The sequence below is a fragment of the Odontomachus brunneus genome, unplaced genomic scaffold (assembly GCF_010583005.1).
Source record: "Odontomachus brunneus isolate Ranch 3 - 2012 unplaced genomic scaffold, Obru_v1 Obru_scaffold_199, whole genome shotgun sequence".
Lineage (NCBI taxonomy): Eukaryota > Metazoa > Arthropoda > Insecta > Hymenoptera > Formicidae > Odontomachus > Odontomachus brunneus.
In genome coordinates this window covers 28,217-48,383 of record NW_022639649.1, presented here as the reverse complement: position 1 = coordinate 48,383, position 20,167 = coordinate 28,217, and the positions used below count along the sequence as shown (strand labels likewise).

General features: G+C 43.0%; 1 protein-coding gene across 2 annotated transcripts in view; it reads right to left on the bottom strand.

Moving 5' to 3' along the window:
- Positions 1 to 20,167, bottom strand: part of LOC116852000 (poly(rC)-binding protein 3) — a 158,769-nt gene that overhangs the window by 113,781 nt on the left and 24,821 nt on the right. The window contains exon 1 of one of the 2 annotated variants that reach the window (XM_032831951.1): positions 11,169 to 11,286. The exons of the other annotated variant lie outside the window; for it this stretch is intronic. The gene's annotated coding sequence lies outside the window, so the exon portion shown is untranslated. Of the gene's footprint in view, positions 1 to 11,168; positions 11,287 to 20,167 lie in introns of those variants that run through there. 2 annotated transcript variants of the gene reach the window in all.

The window sequence follows — 20,167 nt, the reverse complement described above, 5'->3', positions numbered from 1 at the left end:
CTCTCTCTCTCTCTCTCTCTCTCTCTCTCTCTCTCTCTCTCTCTCTCTCTCTCTCGGATCTCCCCCTTTCTGTCTTCCCATCCTCTTTCTCCATTTGCTCAGAAAAAACATATTTGGTAATTTGTAATTATAATACATGGAGAAATAATTACTGTAAATTATGATTACGAAAATCTCTTTCTTTTAATTGAATTCTACTATAATGTTAGTGACAATAAAAAGCTTGCATGCATGTTACTACTATTTTACAAAGAAAATATAGGGGAATAACTAACCAAAGATAACTATAATTTTTTAGTTAGACCAACCATTTCTTTCTCTCAATACGTTAGAATTAGTTAAACGTTTTCTCTCTCTCGGATCTCCCTCTCCAGCCTTCTTCCCATTGCCATCTTCTTTCTCCATTTGCTCAGATAATATTTTTTTCCGTATGTAACCGATTAAAAGTTCCTGCCTGTAGACGAAGTCTCGGGATTCCGATACGGGATCTCATTCTCCGCTGGGAAATAAGCGCCGGTAAATGAGAAAAGATTTGATAAGAGGAAAATGAATCCCCGGACATCTTTCCGACGTATCGATACGCGACTCCGCTTAGTCCATCTTCTTCCGCGAACAGGTTCTTATTCGATCGATTATTTGATATGAGTTCCTCGCGATATTTGATAATTAATGATTCCATTACGGAGAGAGCGACGTGACGTTCGTCAGAGGCGCTCGCGGATTCATTAAAACTTGGTGGGCTAATTAGCAAACGTATAATTGAAGGTAACGCAATTTATTTATATTGAGACCCCTAGAGACATTTGCATCGCACGTCCCTCTCGCGACGCAACGTCGCTTCGGCACGATAAAAACAAAAAAATCTCCCGGCCGTCGAGACGGAAAGAATAATTAATTCGGCGCAAATCTCGTGCCGAAACGGGACGGCAGGAGAGAGCGACCGCTGAACGTAAGGACCGTCTCATATCCGCGAACACGATGCCGAAATGAGTGGTTGGCTCGGCTGTGCTCGCTAGACGCGCATTAATATTCATTTAGCGAAACCACCTACAGGACGGAAACTACGCTCGACCTATTTCCTATATTACCCACACATACGTACGTACGTAAAAACGCATATGGACGCGGTGGAAGTAGGTTATCCCCCGCGACATTGCCGGCCGCGCGCGGACGTACTTCATATGTACCTATAAATTATGTGGCGGAAAATTCTATTTTCCTCGCACCCCGTTTTAACCCTCCCCTCCGTCTCTTCCGCCGTCATTTCTCACGTCTAATAAAGCCTGTGTGACTTCGCGATTGCGTTTTGCCATTTCGAAAATGGCGGAACAGCGCGAGCACGTTTCCCCCGAGTGATCTTTCACGCTCTAAGTCACGACGCACGTCCAGAGAGGCGTGATGTACGACGTGTAAAACTATATAAATTATTATGCGGTGCACCGACTGTACAGAGAGAGAGAGACCGTTCACATCGAGCTTCTCGCTATCTCGAGTTAGTCGAGACGGCTTCCTATTTTGAGCGAATAGCATTGTGGAAGAATGAAAGTGGCCGACTAAACGAATCACTAGATCGTAATTTGTACGAGTTGCGATCTACACTGGGAAAAACGTGTTTGTCATTATATTCGCATTATATTCGCACGGTAAGATAACATTATAAATCAGGAGTGATTTTAAAATTATATTCTTTAAAATAATACACTTCTCTAAGTGTATTATTTTACACAGAATCAGTATACTGCAAAAAATGTCATGTTTCTCTTCCTATTCGATCTCCTCACTGTTCTCTTATTCCCTCCTTATGTCTTCTTTTCCCTCAATTTTCTTCCATATCTTGCTAGTTTCATTACTTCACTCTATACTTCCTACTAACTCTATGAAGTGATTGCTCTGCATTTTTCTTCACTTCCTACATATCTCCTTTAGCTTATATCGCCCCTCAAGAAAGAGTTTTCCATATTCTATGATGACCAAACTTTTTCTCTTCATTTCTTATACTTTCTTCCTTCACATCTCTTGTGTATTCTGTTTTCTATTACCATCTATTATACATTTACTCTATCGATAATTTCCTCTGCATTACCATACTAACTTAAGTTCTTACCTGCATTATCTACACTATCCTAACCCATTTCTTATGACATTTCTTATAACCTCTATTATCTATGCACTTTTTTCGCCTTGAATCTTGCTTTCCTACCTGATACCTTGTTTCGTCTTCACTTACACATTATCTACACACTTATTCCTACATAATTTTCCCTATTCGACCCCTCATACTAAATTCAATACACCAAAACTCACGCACAACGTTAATCAAACATCCACACTTTTGCACGCCAACTAACCAAGTCTTCGTTGATCACTAATTAAAGTTCCACGAGATATAATTGTTGAAGATATTTGTGCAATAAAGAGAAAACAGACGACGCAGATCACATTCCTCGCGAGATACAATTGATTGGATTGATTGGGATGACACTCGTCGCCGACGAGTCGTCGGAACGAGTAACTGTTAACATGAGCCATTGCTCTACGCGATTGGAGTTTCACGAGACGTAATTGTCCGATAAGAAGAAATAGAAGCGCGATATCGTCCGATATCGTTCGAAAGAGGTTGAAAAGAGAATCTGAGCGAGTAGTATTGTTCACGTTCGGCGCGGGCCAGCAAGGAATCGCCGAGTGGCGTTGGCCGGCTGCCTAATTACCTCGTCGAACTGCGAAACACGCATCGCCCCGATGTATCATGAAGTAAGGATTGTTTTTGCGGGGTGTAATTATAGACCAAGCGACCCGCGCTGAAGCGGCGCGTCCGGAGATTCTCGATCGAACTGACACGCCGTGATCTCTTCTCTCGCGCCTGAAGAATGTCTGTCACGCTGCGACGAAGCCGAAGAACCATTCCCCGGGCTACGTTTTTGCGATGGAGCTGTTTTTAACTCTTTATCGGGAAGGAATATCTTCGCCGTTTCTCGAGGTTGCCGGCTCTGAGAAGAGAAGAAACCGCGGCCCGCGCGAGAACTCGGTCGCATATGATAAAAAAAGACTATCTTAAGAAATTCGATAACGCGCTAGATGAATTATCCGTCCTATAAGTCAGTCTCCGTTTATTAATGGCCACAGCTCGGGCAAGGATTTATGTTTCCAGAACGTTCGCGATATTTCTCTAAATCGACAGCGCGTCGCATTTGTATATTCCATAAAAGTTGCGATTTAGGCTCTAAGTTAAAGGAACATGTAAATTTAAAGTATATTTAAAGTAACATGTATATTTAAAGTAACTTCACCTGTTTCAGAAGAAAAAGAATATCTAATTACGGTGATCTTGCGTTATCTATAATCTATCTATAATTTTGAAAATACGATCGTGAGCAATTTAGCAAATTCCTTAATACTTCCCCAGATATAGCGTCCTTAAGTATCTGTGGCATGCCTGGTTAATGGTCTTAGCCAGGGATACCGCAAAGTTGATATGTCTTCGTAGAACTCAAATATGACTAACAAGTAAACCTACCCAAAAAGTACACTCCGATTTCTTCCTAATTTGGCACAAATGTAGAAATGCAAAAAATATTTAGGTAATATTTTTTCATTTTGATCCACTTTGAGTTTCACAAGCAGTTTATAGCTTTTTAATGTTCTCACTCCTATCATCAAGTACAACAAAAATGCATAAGAAATAAAACTGAATACAAGATATAGTTAAATAATTTTAACAAAATCGGCATGGCTGAGACACGAACCATTCTAAATTTCTTTAGCCGATATTCCAATCGAAATATTTTAAATTTGTGCTAAATTAGTCAAAAAGTGGTTCGAATCTCGGCCAAACCGAGAAATCCGGCAATTTTAATTAAAATTTTAACAAAATCAGCATAGTTGAGACACGAACCATTCTAAATTTCTTTAGTCGATATTCCAACCGAAATATTTAAAATTTGTACTAAATTAGTCAAAAATGGTTCAAATCTCGGCCAAACTGAAAAATTATTTGTATAAATAATTTTTTTCAACTTTTTATGTTTTGTTTAAACATTTTATACAAAAAATTTTACACATATGACTTTATTATTCATAATCAACAAACCAAAAACGCCTATATCTTGTATTTAATTGTATTTCTTATGTATTCTTGTTACACTTGTTGATGATAGGAGTGAGAATATTAAAAACTGCCCGTGAAAGTCAAAGTGGGCCAAAATAAAAAAACATGACTTAAATATTTTTTGTACTTCTTTCTTTGTGCCAAATTAAAAAAAAAATCGGAATATAACTTGTGGGTAAGTTTACTTGTAAGATAGACAAATCCTGAACGAAATTTGCTGAATAGATCATGAATTTAGAGATAATTCAAACAAGGCTTGTACTAATAGGGTCCAGTCAAGAGTAAATTAGTTAATTCCTGACGTGGCTTCAGTCTTGGTAGCCTTAAAGAGGTTTAAGTAAAATTTATTATGATAAGGTTCAAGTAAGGCTAAATTAATTAAGGTTAATTAATTAACTTTGATTTTGGTTCTTAACAATAGTGTTCAGGGTTAGCCTCAAAATAGTGTAACCTCTTAAGACTTTAGTTGTGAATAATTTATAAAGACAATATAATGTACTTCAAATTTGAAATCTATATTATTTACGATTAATCTAGGAAGTTGTGAACATTTGAACAAATTTCACGCGGATAGCAAGTTTATGGGTCTGATACATCTTTCAACGTGGTCGATATGCGCGCGAGTCATCCAAATTACAAATTTCAATTCGCGTAATAAACGAGCGCGAGGCGCGATCAAATATTTAACCGCCGGAATGAATCAGATGGATTTTAAATCGGATTGAGCGAAATAGATAACGCGTCGTTATGAACGAATGTTTATTTCACAACGTGGGTCGCGGCGCTTATTCGTGCTAACATTATTTAATTCTTTTTTAATTGCTTTTTAGTCGCGTGCCGTTTTACCACGAGTTATCTTGCCGCTTTTCCGGGGCCAGATTCGCGCGACTCGAAACGCGTCGCGCGAACGATGAAAATATAATCTGGCCCGCGTTTCTATAAATGTCGGAATAACGGATGTTTGTCGTTGAATATTTCATTGGTGGGGCGGCAGAAAAACGAGTTCATGGAAATGGAAAAGAAAACTAAGCCTACGCGTTTGTTTGGCAAAATCACATCAGCATAACTCTTTCGGTGATTTATGGGAAAGAGGTAAGAGTCGCCACTGTTGGCGAGCGATTATGGACCATGTAACCTGTTCTCTAGAACCCATTTCTCTTTTCACGTGAATAATGCCGGTCGAGTGCCAAATCAGATTAAATGACTCGCAGATAAACCATCTTTTAATCTCCGTTTTAAGGCCCCTGGTCTCACTGCTGTGGAATCCTGGATTGGTGACGTCAAAAGCGAGGAAGCACTAATTGAAAGAATACTTCAGATCGTTCCGGTCTCCAATGGAACCAGAAGCCTTAAACCTACTGATATATTCTCTTAATGTTAATTACTAATATCTGTCTTTTTAGCGAACATAATCCCTCAAATAATAATAAGCCCTCAATAATTTGTTATCAGAACTTTTCTCTTGAGCAACGAGAAAGTGAAGAGGAGAAAAAACAAATAATTAAAACTATATTTAACAAAAAAATAGAAATTATGTTATAAAAAAATCCATATAAATAGGAAAATTCTAACAGAGTGGAGCAAATATTTTCTAAAACATGATATTTTCACTATTCGTGAAAAAGGTGAATATTAGTAGTTTAGCCTCAAAATCTTGTTCCGTCACCATTAGAGAAATTGTTTCGCAAAAATTATTAACATTTGGATTGGGCGATGCCTACATAACGACCCGACATCCATGATTCTCCATCTACCGTGGAAGAAGGAAGGGGAATTTCAAGAGCTCGCAGGATCATCCCGCTCTGTACTGCCCGAGAACCGACCGAATTGGCGAGGAAACGCGAAATTTACGCTCCACTTTGTCGGATCGGCCCGGCACGGCTGGCAGAAAAATCGAATTCCGACGTATTAGAGATCAAAGGGACGCGACGAAGGGAGACGCGTAACTTAATTTCTTTATTTTCAGCCGCTTTAGCTCGCGAGCGCACCGATCTAACGATCCGTGCTTTGAATTTCAAACCTCCGGCCGAAAAGTGTCTCTCTCGGGCCGCTCCTCCTTCCATTCTTCCCCCGCCTACGTGCTACGTGAAAGGATACTTTCCTCGCGTAATAATCCAGGAAATCGCGTTGCGACCTATAAACTGAACTTCGGGGCACACTGAAGAGTCTCCTTCTCTCTCTTACTCTTTCGAAGGGTTGCGAGATCGATTATCATTCAAGTGTTCGTACTACACTTTATTCGGCCGGAACGTCGTGGACGAATAAATAGGTGCGTCGGATGCGAGAGGCACCCCGCGAAAATCCAGTATACTTTTCCACTCGTGGAAACGTTTGACACGGAATGAAACGCGAGAGCGCAGTAATCCGCTTCTACAATTTGATTGGTATTGTGCCGCGTGAAGTCGGTCTAGATCACCCGCGCGCTGAGGGCCCTCATCATTCACGTCTGATCCGCTCGCACTCCGTGTCCGTACCTTGCCGAGCCGAGTCGCGAGATGAAATTTCATCGCCAGAGACAAAACCGTAGCGGGCGCGGGCTCGCTCGTGACTCGCAAAACAGATTTCGCGCGACGCCGCCATCTCGTTTCGGACATGCAATCGATCGAGTCACGTAGATTGCGCGGACTTAGGATCTTCACACACAAACTGACAGTAAGAATTGACCAATTACAATCGAATATTCATAAAAATGACGACTTTACGTTTCGACGATTTTCAATGTGATTAGTCAATTCCTACGGTACTGTTTCTTACGTTACTGTTATGTCAATTTGTGTGTGAAGGCCCTTATTCTCGAAACTGCGAAATTTTGCGCACACGAAGGGAGTTATTATCTATCGACTTTCGCGTCGCGCTCCATGAAGGTCGATACATCGCGCAATTACGAGAGTTGCCGAAATTGTATTAAAATTTTGTTTGAGTTTTCTCTTATAGTTCACAATGAGAATTATTTCTCTCCTTCCACTCTCTCTTTGTCTTTGAAGAATATCGCAAAATCTCAACGCGCTCGCCCGGCTGTCCCTCCCCCTCACCCATTCTCGCTCTATTTCTGTTTCTCTTAGACATGACCGTGTCGCCTCCGTTCATCTTTAATATGTGCATAACACACGCGTGCGCGCACACGGACGCAACATAGAGCTCTTGATAAGATATTTATCAGCGCATTTTGTGGGCAGCGCGGAAATTCCACGCGCGCAAAGATACGTGAGTTATTCTGCTGTGCTGTGCGCGCGTGTGTGTGTGAGAGGGCGTGTGTTCGCATGTATGTATTTTCTTTTTCCCTCCTCTAGTTGCTCCTCTCTCTCTCTGCCACTGTCCCTCAACCTCGCTTTACCCCACTAACGGACAAGCGGACGAAGATAGCGGAAATACGCCCCCGGCGGTAACGACGCCTCTTTTGACAGACACCTTCTGTCCCGACTCTATCCAGTCCGCTCGGCGTCTCTCTCTCACACACACACACACACACACTCTCTCTCTCTCTCTCTCTCTCTCTTCCCCTTCCTCTACGTCTCTTTACCCAGACTAGCGTAACTGGAACAAAAGTTTCGACACACACTGTCAACTGCCGCCGCGGCAAAGATAATGTGAAAGCCTCTTTGCACAGCTCACAGGTCTGAATCTTCCTTTAAAGACAAAGCGAGTAGCGTGCGGCAGTAGCGCAGGCGGGGACGCTGTTGCCGGGAACTGTTGAATCTGAGGGAGAACCTTAATTGCGACTCGATGTGCAGCAGGATGTGTGGAAGAGGTGAGATTGGGAAGCTGCATGGTTCGAAACCAACTGGAGAAAGTTACACAAGCACCTGAGCGAGATCGATGCAGAACGGCGCGACGGCTGATGTTTCGGCTTACAAAAATCATCTCGCGATCGATAAAAATATAAGCGGAAAATATTAACCGTCCACGCAGTATGAACCACTCATAAGGGATGCAACCTTTACAGATGGACTGATAAAGTGCTGCCAAATTCATACGAAATCTATTTATCTAGGCGATTGGGGTTAACCTGATCGTGGGATAAATTTCTGGTCAGTCACTTCGCTTACTCTTCCGCCGCGTTGCGGAAAGACGGTATCTCGAAGGGCAAGGCGACCACGGAAAAGAGGAGATAGACTCGGGGCAACTTTTCGCCGCTCGTCAAGTCTACGGTAATGGCGGGTACGTTAAACGCCAAGATATCCGAGGTATTTCAGTTACGGGAAAGTCCGGCGACAACGACGACGACGACGACTACGGCGGCGGCAGTCGGTGACCCGATCTAACTGGCCAAGTACACCGCACTCTCCGGCGCATATTTACCCCTCCCCCCTGTAATGCCGCGTCTATTTTCGCCAACTTGCGAGTTATTAACGGATCCGCGCCTCGAGCCCGCGACGATACTCCGTCGCACTTGTTGTCCACGTGTAATAATAGTCCGTCCACGACGATACCGCGTATTCGCCGGAACGGACTCCTCCTCGTCGTCGTCGTCGCGAAAGATAGTAAAGTGCAATTTATTTACATTCTAAGAGAGAAAGAGAGAGAGAGAGAGAGAGAGAGAGAGAGAGAGAGAGAGAGAGAAAGGAAGAGCGAGACAGCCCTTCTCTCGACACTGGAACACGCTGACGCGAAATTGGCGAGTTGTGTTCGACGAAGAACGAATTTCGCAACAAGGCGTGCCGGTTGAAGCAGGAGTTTACACACTTACTCGGCAAAACAGCAATTGAAACGATCGCAAGCGTCCGCGCGGGTGAGTGGTCGTTGGACTCGGGGATGCGTTTCGCGGGCTCGATAACATTCCACTCTGCGACCCCGTATTCCGTGACCCCGTGTTCATAAGTGACCCAAGTCTCGGTATTCCACCTCTCTAATCTCAGACTTGCCGCGAGTGACTAATTACATAACGTGCCTGCTAAGAATGCCATCGAGCGCTCGGTGGGCTCCTCGCGATTACGCGTGTTCGGCGTGCACGTAGAGGCGAGTCTTCTCAGGGGCGGGTTAAAAATAAGTTTTGAGTCGGGGGATGATAAAAATCCCTTTAGCGTCGATCGCGTTCTCTAAAGGCTGGAGAAACAAGACAGAGAGAGAGAGAGAGAGATTCGGGCTTAAATAGTTCTAAAAAAAACGCATAAATTGTCGGCGAGAAGGTTCTCGTTTTATAAACTTTCGAATTTAGCTGCGAGTTATTACACGCCGGTTCTACATGGATGCGCGCGCGCACGCGTGTGTGTATAGGAGTGATCAGCTATCACAGAACGATGATTTACGCGCGATGACCTTCGCGGAGACCGTTAGAGAAGCAACCGTATCGTCGTCTCGGTGTGAATGCAACGAGCGCGCCGCGGGATTTCGGCAAATCGGCGTAAATCATCCTGGGAGAAGCTCTATCGGGTTTCGCTCTCGCAGCTATCAATCATTCCCCGCGTAGGAGTTAAGAGTTCGGTTTATGGTCCGCTTTGATGGCTGCTGGTTACCGGGTTATTAATGGACATGGCCACTTCATTTGAGAGGAGCTAATAACTATGAAATCTTCTTATTAGAAGGGCTATGAGAGCGAGCGTTAAATGCGCGAGGTCGCCGCCGAATCGCCCTGACGAATGAGCGCCCGCGTCTGCCGATGAATAATAAAGTGGTAAACGCGAAATTCAACTCGGACGAGACTGAAAATGATTCGTCTCGATGTGTAAGTTAATGTGTGTTCGCAGCTGATCGAAGCTGAGAACAGAATGTTTATTTATTTCGCCTGATAAACGAGTATGAATGATTAAACGCGAATCGATCGCTCGCGGCAGTTTATGTATCCCTTAAGGCACGTTTCTTAGAAGCCAATACTGATCCTTAGGGTCTCTACTATGAAAGTATTATTTCTGATCCCCGGGAATCGTGCTAACGATCCCATGAATAAATCACACATCGATTATCCATCGATCATGAGGACAATTAAAGGATGAAATTCGATCAGAGGACATCCCTCTCTTGTCGAATTATTCGCATCCCTAATCCCTCATCGTCACGAATGATAACCAAATACTCAAACGAAAGACAGAGGTTTTAACATTTGATCTGGCCGTAATTCGTCGAGAATGAGGATTCATCGAGAACGCGATAAGCAAGAGGATTTGAAATTAACTACTGAAATCGTCTTCTCTTCGAGTATGTGTACATGTACGTGGTGATGCGTCAGCGTCGCGTATACGTGGGGTGTATCATCGTCAAGCGAGTGCACGCGTGTACATGCACATTCTCCTCCTCCTCCTCCCTTCTTCCCATACGCATATACACACACACATACACCTGAGTGTGCGCCGTTTATTATGATCATAACAAGAGACGCAGACTCCGCGCGTATGGAACCTGCGCGCATGAGTCTGGCCGCGTGTGCGACCACTCACACATGCTCCACATCCGCGCAATTCATGACGTATTTGCACATTCTCGTGTATGTACTACATTCCCGCCCATGCAACATGTACATCCCGCGCGTTCTGACACGACATGGAAAGAAAGAGATAGAGATAGAGAGAAAGAGAAAGGAAAAAGAAAACAAATGAAAAACAAACGCAAGCTTCCTTCCGTCGCGGAAACGTCCACGCGCGCGAGTTCGGCTCTCATCTCCGGCATGGGACTGCATACCCCCACGTGACTATCGTCTACCACCCCTGTGGGCCCCGGCGAAATGACGATCGATCGATTTCCCACCCCTGAAGCGTTCTTAGTGACCAATCGATCGCGGTCGATCTCGAAGTCGCGCGGAGGGTAGATGTGGCACGTGGGCGACGTACGAATTCATCGTCCATTCGTACATACCCAAGACGCTTCACGCACGACTCGGCGCTCTTCTTTTCTCGGGCAAACATTTATCTTTCTACGCGACCGGTCGCACAGCCACGCTGCGCTCTCGTGCTCACACGTATCCCCCTCTCTTGTGTGGACCAACGAGGATCCCGATATCAAAGCAAACGGGACGGGCAAACACCGTCGGAGAACACCGACGATCCAGGTGGCACACACCGGCGGAACGATACCGGCGGATCGATCGTGTGCGATGCCAGCTCACGGAATAAAAATACCATAAAGGACTTGCCGATGAAGATCAGCCCTGCGTGAACAGAACGGCCGAACCACGACGATAACCACGACGACGACGACGTCAACGGCGACAACGACGACAATGACAACGGCGACTGCGACTGTGAACTGCGACAACTGCGGAGCACTGGTTGATTGACTTTAGACTCGACAGCGTGGCGATCGGACGGCTCGCCACGGCTTATGGTATCGGCGGATGGGTCGATTGGGTCAGGTCGGTCGGTCGGTCGGTCGGTCGGTGGTAAAAGAGAAGAGAGAAAAAGCGAGAGAGAGAAAGAAAGAAAGAGAAAGAGAGAGAGAAGAGAGAACAGGTATAGGTTCTGGACCTGGATGATGGTACGTGGTGCAGCAGGGCCGGGGGCTGACGCGACACTGCTCGCGGGCGCGTATACGCGCGCACGTCGCGCGCACCCGCCGACGCGCATATCCGGCCCTCGTCATGTGCGCTGTACTACCGATATAGCCAATCCCGGAAGCGGGATAAGGGAGAAGAGAGCGCGAGCTCTTCAAGATCGTGCCGCCAGGCCGCGGAAGTAGCCGGCTACTCCCCGAGTGACTGTGGTATTTCGAATTGGATCGACCCGCGAAGCGCATGGAGAATGATCTTCCAGCCGAACTGGGATCCAGGATGATCGTTTTCGAGGCACCCTGCCGAGAGGAGAGTCGCGAGTGCCTTCGGCGCGAGAACGAAGCGCGTTCCCAGTTTGATCCCTACGACTCGAGTTTCAGGGAACCGATTTTCAGGGAACACCGAAGTCGATGACGAGCTCGAGTTCAAAGTAATCATGTACATTAGACCTTGAAGGATTAAGGTAATTGATAAGATTGTCGGATTGCTTAAGCTGAGCGGTGTTCGCCACGAGCGATTCCTTGCGCGAGAAAGGATTTGATTACAGTCCGTGGTATATTTATCGTGACGTGGATATTAAGTTGTTTACGCGCGGCGCGACTTGACTAAGCAGATTACGCTGAAAAACGCCTCGGGCGAGCTTTCGCGGAGTGGTCGTAAAAACGTATCATTCATAGCCGAGTGACTTCCCTTCTATTGATAGCGAGGAAGCGGCGGTTAACTGGAGCGAAAGGGAAAAAGAACACGTCGCGTCCGCGAACTTCCATCAGGAGCGCCCGATTAGAATCAACAAGGAAGCTTGCAACAGGTGAGAACGTTCGCCTTGCATTCGCGATGGTCCCTCCGATACGAGGCGAGTTCCTCGTTCGCGAGGGCGAACGTTTGGCTAGGATAACGCTCGGGATCAGCTGTTGCGAGAACGTAACTCGGCTAACTGCCTCGACTCGTATGGGGTTCCATCCCATAGACATGTGATCCAGCTCACACAGGTGAAGGAGCGGCGGCCGGAGTGACGTCACGATTTCATCGGTGCGTACGCGTGTCCCAGGCGCGCCATTTTCGTTTCTGCTTCGACACGTCGCGGGAGGAGAATTCATGGATAATGTAGAGAGACCCGGAGAGCGCTTCCTGAGGAAGCGAGAAAAAAGCGAGGATGCGACGGAAGGCACCCGTTTCAGCCGGGACACACCGTCTGCGACGTCGTGCATCTGGTAAATACGCGCAGGTGGCGACACGTCGGACGAATGCATTCGCAAGTCGCATGTTCCGCGAGACGACACGATGGAGAGCTTCCCGACAATTATGAAGAAAAGATCGCAGAGACGCTCGGAAAGCAGAAGCTCGAGGATCTTTTTTACCGGATTATATGAGTTAGAAAGAAAGTGAGGAGAGAGAGAGAGAGAGTTGGCGGAATATAAAGTTCAAACACGAGAAAATCTGACCTCCCTAGGGGATCTCGAACTTCCGGTTTTGAAACCGTATGGAGACGTAGAATGTCGGACTTGAAAGTCCGAATTTTTTATGAATATGATAATGTGACTTTTACGTCAAATGTGAGACTATTCGAAATTTAGCACCCGACGTGAAGTCGGGACGTGAAGTTTCAAATTTAATTTTGAAATGCGTATATGCTGATATGGAGTAGAATGCTAGTTTCAAATCGAACTCTATTAGATTAAAAATGTGTGATCTATGGCCGATATTCATAATCGAATCTTATTTCAAGACTATCTTAAATAATGTCTTAAGATGCGAATACGGCTCTGTGATTGGTTCATGACATCTTAAGGCAGTACTTAAGATGATCTTAAATATAAGATCGGACTATGAATACCGGCCTATGAAACTTGCATTTGTATTTGTCCAGATACCCAGATGTATGTAAATTCGACAACAACTTTATCAGTCGCGATTTGTAAAGGTTGCCGATTGCCTCATGTCGTGATGATCACGGAAGTCTATTTGGGTATCGAAATAGTGTCTCCGAGTGTGAGTCGAAATTTCATCCGTTTCGAGTATTTTTTATTGTTATGCATAACAAAAATGTGAGCGCCGATTGTATATATTGAAAGAGTGAAGGATTTTTTTATAGTTCAAATATTTTTCAGTTTTTCTAGTTTATCGAATTTTCGTGCCTGCTTTATCCAACGTTATAATTCGAGATCTGTCACGCAGAATATCAAGATAATTTCTTCTACTTGTATCTAACTCCCGTCCCCACGAAATTACCATAAACATAATCTTTCTATCCGGAAAATAAGAGCCGCGATCGGACAGATATTCACTGTTCCACGGGAATGCAAACTGTAGAGTTTGTTCTGCGGCCTCGCGAGCGCCAATTAAAAGACGCTACTTTAAACTGCGCTCATCGATAAGGCATCCCGAGATAAATTAAAATAAAACGAAAGAAGCAATTGTTTCCTCGCGAAACGCGCGCCGCGTATAAAGCCGGGCCGCGCAAATAAACGATTAATTCGAGAATTAAGTTCTGAAAGGAAGCGACCGTTATTTACTTTTTTCGCTGGATCGTATCTTTCTTTCTCGCTCTTCATAATCGGATTCCGTCGGTCTCCTTAAACATCGCATCTTCTCGTTATATTCGGAATTGCCTCTCGCGTTATTCCTTTGTCCTCAAGGAAAATTAACCGTCCTCGCGGAGAGGGGAGAGACGGAGAGGATGTGTACTTGGGAACTGATTGCGATCGCCATTACGTGCGCTATTTGTTGTATAATAATTCACAAATGCCCTGCGCGCGCTTGACGATCGCGTCTCATTAAATCACCGCGTTTGATCGGATTATTTAAATTCTCGCGCGCGCCAACGTTACTTCAGCATGCAAATGGTGCGTTAACGGGCTCGCGAAAAATAGAGGCTTAGCGATGGACTACGGGGGAGGAGAGAGAGGGAAGGATCACTGATATTTAATGCAAACGCCACGTTTATTATTTTGTTATTAAACTTGCGAGAGAGAACGAGAGAGAGGGAGAGAAAGAGAGAAGAGAGAAGCCGCGGGTGAGCCATGGACACGAAATAGAAGCTTATCGCACTTTAACGTTGTGGACGCGAATGCAAAAAAATGCGCTCTGTAAACACAGGCGTGATCGTTATTACAGTTTAATGTAAATTTCGTCTGCGTTTCGCCGAGTAATTACCATACACGTGTGTCGTTATTATCACGTTCAGTCATCGCTGCCAACCGACGATTCAAAGCCCCCTCCCTCCCCCACTTTCATGATCATCACGACATGAGTCAATTGATAATGAACTCCGCACGAATATATCTTTTTAATTGTTCTCAATTCTTTTCAATTTTGCTATGTTTCTAGTAATGTAGGAGATAGACTGTCAGTGAAGTCTATCTTGCTAAAAAACATAGTAACTTTCACTACGAACATAGAAAATTTCTTAATAGCACATTCAAGATATACAAGTAGCATATATCTTAAAATATAAAATAAAAAGATAGTTAATTTTACTGTCTATTCTTCAACTATCAAATTAAGAAAATTAATTTTCTAGCAATTTTACTAGTAATTTTAATTATAAATTTATAGTAACTAGTAACTATAAACTTATAGTACTAGTAATTTTAACTTATGATATATGTAAAAATAAATTTACATAAAAAAGATACATATCATTTATGTGAATATATTATATCACAAATATATACAGTTATTAATGTAAAAAAGCAAACTTAAAATGCATTACGCATAATAATGTTTTATTGCAGTTATTTGCAGTCAGACTTAATGGAGGTGCACTTTTCCGTAAAATAGACTAAAATATGTCTTCATTATTTATTGAACAGTTGCATGATTCGCTTAGTAAAATTAATGAATATACTTCGCATATTCGCAAACTTTAATTAGCTCAAAACACGAAGTGATTTGTTGCAATAATTAAGATAATATCAACAAAAATGGGTTTGCCCTACACGGGGAAAAATAATTTGCTGGCCCAGCAAATTTTCTGCTGGTCTAGCAAAATCTTTTCGTTATTATATGGACAGCAAAAAGATTTGCTAAGAGTACTAATCACTATTTGCTGGATATAATTTGCTGAATCTACAAATTATTTTGCTATAAGAATCATGATGGATTTATATAAGCAGTTGCAGTTTTGCTTTGATAGCAAATAAATTTGCTAAAAATATATTATTTTGCATCAATAACAAATTAACATGATTCTTAGGACAACACTCAACAAATTTTTTCTATCATGGGAAAATAATATATCTTTAGCAAATAAATTTGCTAAAAATATATTATTTTGCATCAATAACAAATGAACATGATCCTTAGGACAACACTCAACAAATTTTTTCTATCCTGGCAACGAAACTACTTCTGCTCTGATAACAAATAATTTGTAAAATTAGTTACATCAATTAAATTTGTTTGATGTCACTACGAATATGCAGTAGCAACGACGATTTTGCTAAAAGAGCAAAATTATTTTTCTCCGTATATGAGTAAGTTGATCATTGCTTCTGAACCTAATAACCTAATAAATTTGCTGCAATAGCAAATCTGCTTAGTTATAACGTTTAATTTTGCGTAGCGAGCCATAGATTTGCAAAATTAACTATTTCTTGTCGTATAAAGTAGCTGGCAAATTCACATTCACCTACCTATTTGAGTGCGCAGATAGATATTTCGTCTCATCGGCGTTAATTTGTTCTCCGAGCGATCGGGCGACGCTTCCCGTTTGCGCACACGCTACCGATCCGACAAACACGCACTCTGACGCACCCGGAGGCGGAGGTGGCCATCGAAAGTGCACCAGAGTACGCGAGCACGCGTGGCCGCGTTGCGACACGCTCGACACGTGTACACATATAGGCGCACCTGTAGTTGCAGCGTGACGAAGCTCGACGTTAAAGAGCCCCTCGCAATATCGGGGGAAAGCATGGGCTGGAGAGCGACTTGGCAGGACCTGGAGGATACGGAGAGCGTAATGTAAACTAATTAGGAACGAGTCTACGTCAATTAAGCTCGCTAGAGTGCCTCTCGCGCTGACATTCAGCCGGTGGGGCGCTGGCGGCATCCTGCCATGACAACGGCGTATATCGGGTTTATGGAGATCGAAAACTATCGACAGCGCGACCATCTCTCGCAAGTTAGCTCCTGCTATTGGGTTACCGCCCTTGGCGAACCATTTTTCGCAAGATTACCGAACTCTCTTAAAGTAAATCAATGAACAGTCACTGATATCAGTTATGAGTATAGCACTGAGCACTTTCAGTGCTATACTTATAACTGCAATCAGTATATATTCACTATTCTCAGTGATGTTGGACTGATTCATTTTAAGAGAGAAGAATCGTTACACGGAAGAAGAAACTCTCTTAAAGTGAATCAGTGAATAGTCATTGATATCAGTTATAAGTATAGGACTGAGCACTTTCAGTGCTATACTTATAACTGCAATCAGTATATATTCACTATTCTCAGTGATGTTGGACTGATTCATTTTAAGAGAGAAGAATCGTTACACGGAAGAAGAAACTCTCTTAAAGTGAATCAGTGAATAGTCATTGATATCAGTTATAAGTATAGGACTGAGCACTTTCAGTGCAACATTTATAACTGTAAATCAGTGTATATTCACTGTTTTCAGTGATGTTTCACTGATTCATCTTAAGAAAGAAGAAATGCCGTAAAAAGTCAGTATTTCGTCGGGAAAAAATTTCAAGTGTGGCATCTCCTTAATACAGAGAAGCTTACGAAGCACATGTTCGTTTTTCAGATAAAGGGAAGTTATTGCATAGGACTATTTTCGTTCTGCTTTACTTGCTGCAGCTTTCTTCGGGCAGCTTCGGTCGCTTGAGTGCGCGCGCATTTTCCCGAGAACAATTACAAGCATTAGCGGGTATCTGCGTACATCGGGATGAACGTTATCGGGGTGTAAAGCGGTCGACAGGGAAGCAATCGAGCTATAGACATCGGGTCACTGTTCACGCGAGCTTAATGCCGTGGGCGTAACGCGCGCTAATAGGAAAATACTAAAACGGGAAATTACGTTCGTCCTATGACGTCCGTCGCATCCGGCCGTTCGAAGCGGAGCCGGCTCTCGCAATTATCTCATCTACGATGGACGGTCTCGAAATCCGCGCTCTCGAATTCGCGGCACGTCGCAGAGCACCCGGTGATCCGATACTTCGATAATTCAGACGCACGTTCCGATGACATGTGGACCGCGACTCGTTTCCACCGGGACATACATCATTCTTATGCGCCGGCGATACGTTTCCAGTGTTTGTCATTTTGTCCGGAAGCAGTCGATTGAACCGTCTGGCGGTGCTGTGCAGTCGCGAAGAATAACAGTCTTACGTGACTGTTGCGAAATTGAAAGAATGCACAAATCGAGAGCGTGTATCATACTGTTTTTTTTTTGTTTTTTCAAAAAAGCGAGATATAAGTGATTTTTCAGCGTACTCAACACACGTGATATGTTCCAAACTCATCCTACAGCTTTTTTCAACCAGACGTTTAATATAATGAGTATATAATTACATGTGATGAACTGAAAGTTAAAATATTCATATTGAATAAAACAATAAGAATCTCCAGGGTTAGGTATTGATATTTTTACCTTAATACATTAAACATGTAATTATATATCTATACATACATATATATACATATATATACATACATATATATATATATATATATATATATATATATATATATATATATATACAGGGTGTAAAAAAATTAGACTGACAAATTTTAAAGGGAAATAGAGGACATAAAAAGAAACATATTTTGTTAATAATGTTTTTCTCTACGACGCTTCATTTTAATACTACAGGATACAAAATAGGAATTTTATGATTTTAATAAAAAACAAACATATAAGTGGAAAAATTAAATTTATTTCAATTACACATATATATTTTAATCTTTAAAAAACAATGAATAAAAGAACGGAACAAAAATGCGCAATTAATTAGCTCAATTTATAATAAATGTTCAAAAATTCCTCCATTTGCTTCAACACAAAGGTCGAAATTCACCGTTGAATAACACATATCGTCGAAATTCGGGTTAACGATTCTATTTCTGTTTCAATGCTTCATCGATAAAAGTTGTGAAAGTAAATACAAAATACCCTTGTGAAGCACGCTTCATTAATAAACATTTTTATGGGGGCATATGAAAACTCTCATTTATGAGACACCTATTGAAACAGAAGTAGAATTGATAGCCCGAATTACTGCTGCAGCATGTCAGGTTCAGAATATTCCTGCAGTCTTCGAATGTGTGAGACAATCAATGTTTCGACGATGTCATCTTTGTGTTGAAGCAAATGGAGGAATTTTTGAACATTTATTATAAATTGAGTTAATCAATTGCGCATTTTTGTTCTTTTATTCATTGTTTCTTGAAGATTAAAATATATATGTGTAATTGAAATAAATTTAATTTTTCCACTTGTGTTTGTTTTTTATTAAAATCATAAAATTCCTATTTTGTACCTTGTAGTATTAAAACGAAGCGTCGTAGAGAAAAACATTATTAACAAAATATGTTTTTATGTCCTCTATTTCCCCTCAAAGTTTGTCGGTCTAATTTTTTTACACCCTGTATATACATATATAGAACGTTTTCTACCATTTTATAAATATGATTTTATGAAGAACAGTAATATTTTGGAAGTCAATCTGGACACATTACCCATACGTTTGAGATTCTAGGGTCAAAGGCCAAAGCGATAAGAACATCCAGAGTTAACTTCGTGTCCAAGCATTGATATTTTTATATACTTTGTACATTAATCATCTCTTTACGATGAACGCAACAAAGCTCAAGTCTCTAAAGAGAAGCTCACGCGCGAATATAGCAAATTCGCTCAAGAGGGTTCCCAGCCGACGACCATATTGACGGAAATGATCGCGTAGGATCAACAGACCTCTCGCCGGCGCGCATCGCCAACAATACTCTTTCGTACCCGGCCCTTCATCGACGGTAATGCAAATTCTACGGATCCGCGGGCGGAACGAGTGAAGTTTGATTCGCTGGCGAGCGCATCGTTCGCAGCAACCTCTTCTCCTCCTCTCCCTCCGCGCCGGACCCGGCCGCGTTTCCACGTTCATCGAAATCCGGCATGCCGCGTGGAACTTCGGCAACTTCGATCGTCCGAACAGAGATGCAATTGCGGGATTAATCAACGGGTGCATACACATTCACCTGCACGCGCACATACGCACACACATACGCGATTCTCCACGTACGTCGCGGCGGCGGTGGCAAGGCATTCGGCGTGGTCGATATTCATCTCTCTCTCTCTCTCTCTCTCTCTCTCTCTCTCTCTCTCTCTCTCTCTCTCTCTGTCGCGCGCGCATATACACATCGGAGACGGCTGCTATTTTATTCATAATTCGAGATATGATTCCCACAACGCGCCGCTGCCGTCACTTATGCATTATCCAGCCCGGCGTGTGACGTCCTTCCTTCCTCTTTCCACTACATCGTACACGACAGTACTTCGCGACCGCTCTCTCTCTCTCTCTCTCTCTCTCTCTCTCTCTCTCTCTCTCTCTCTCTCTCTCTCCCTCTCCCTCTCTCTCTTTGAAAAGAACTTGGTACAGCTATCAGCAGGCAGAGAGAAAGAGAGAGAGAGAGAGAGAGAGAGA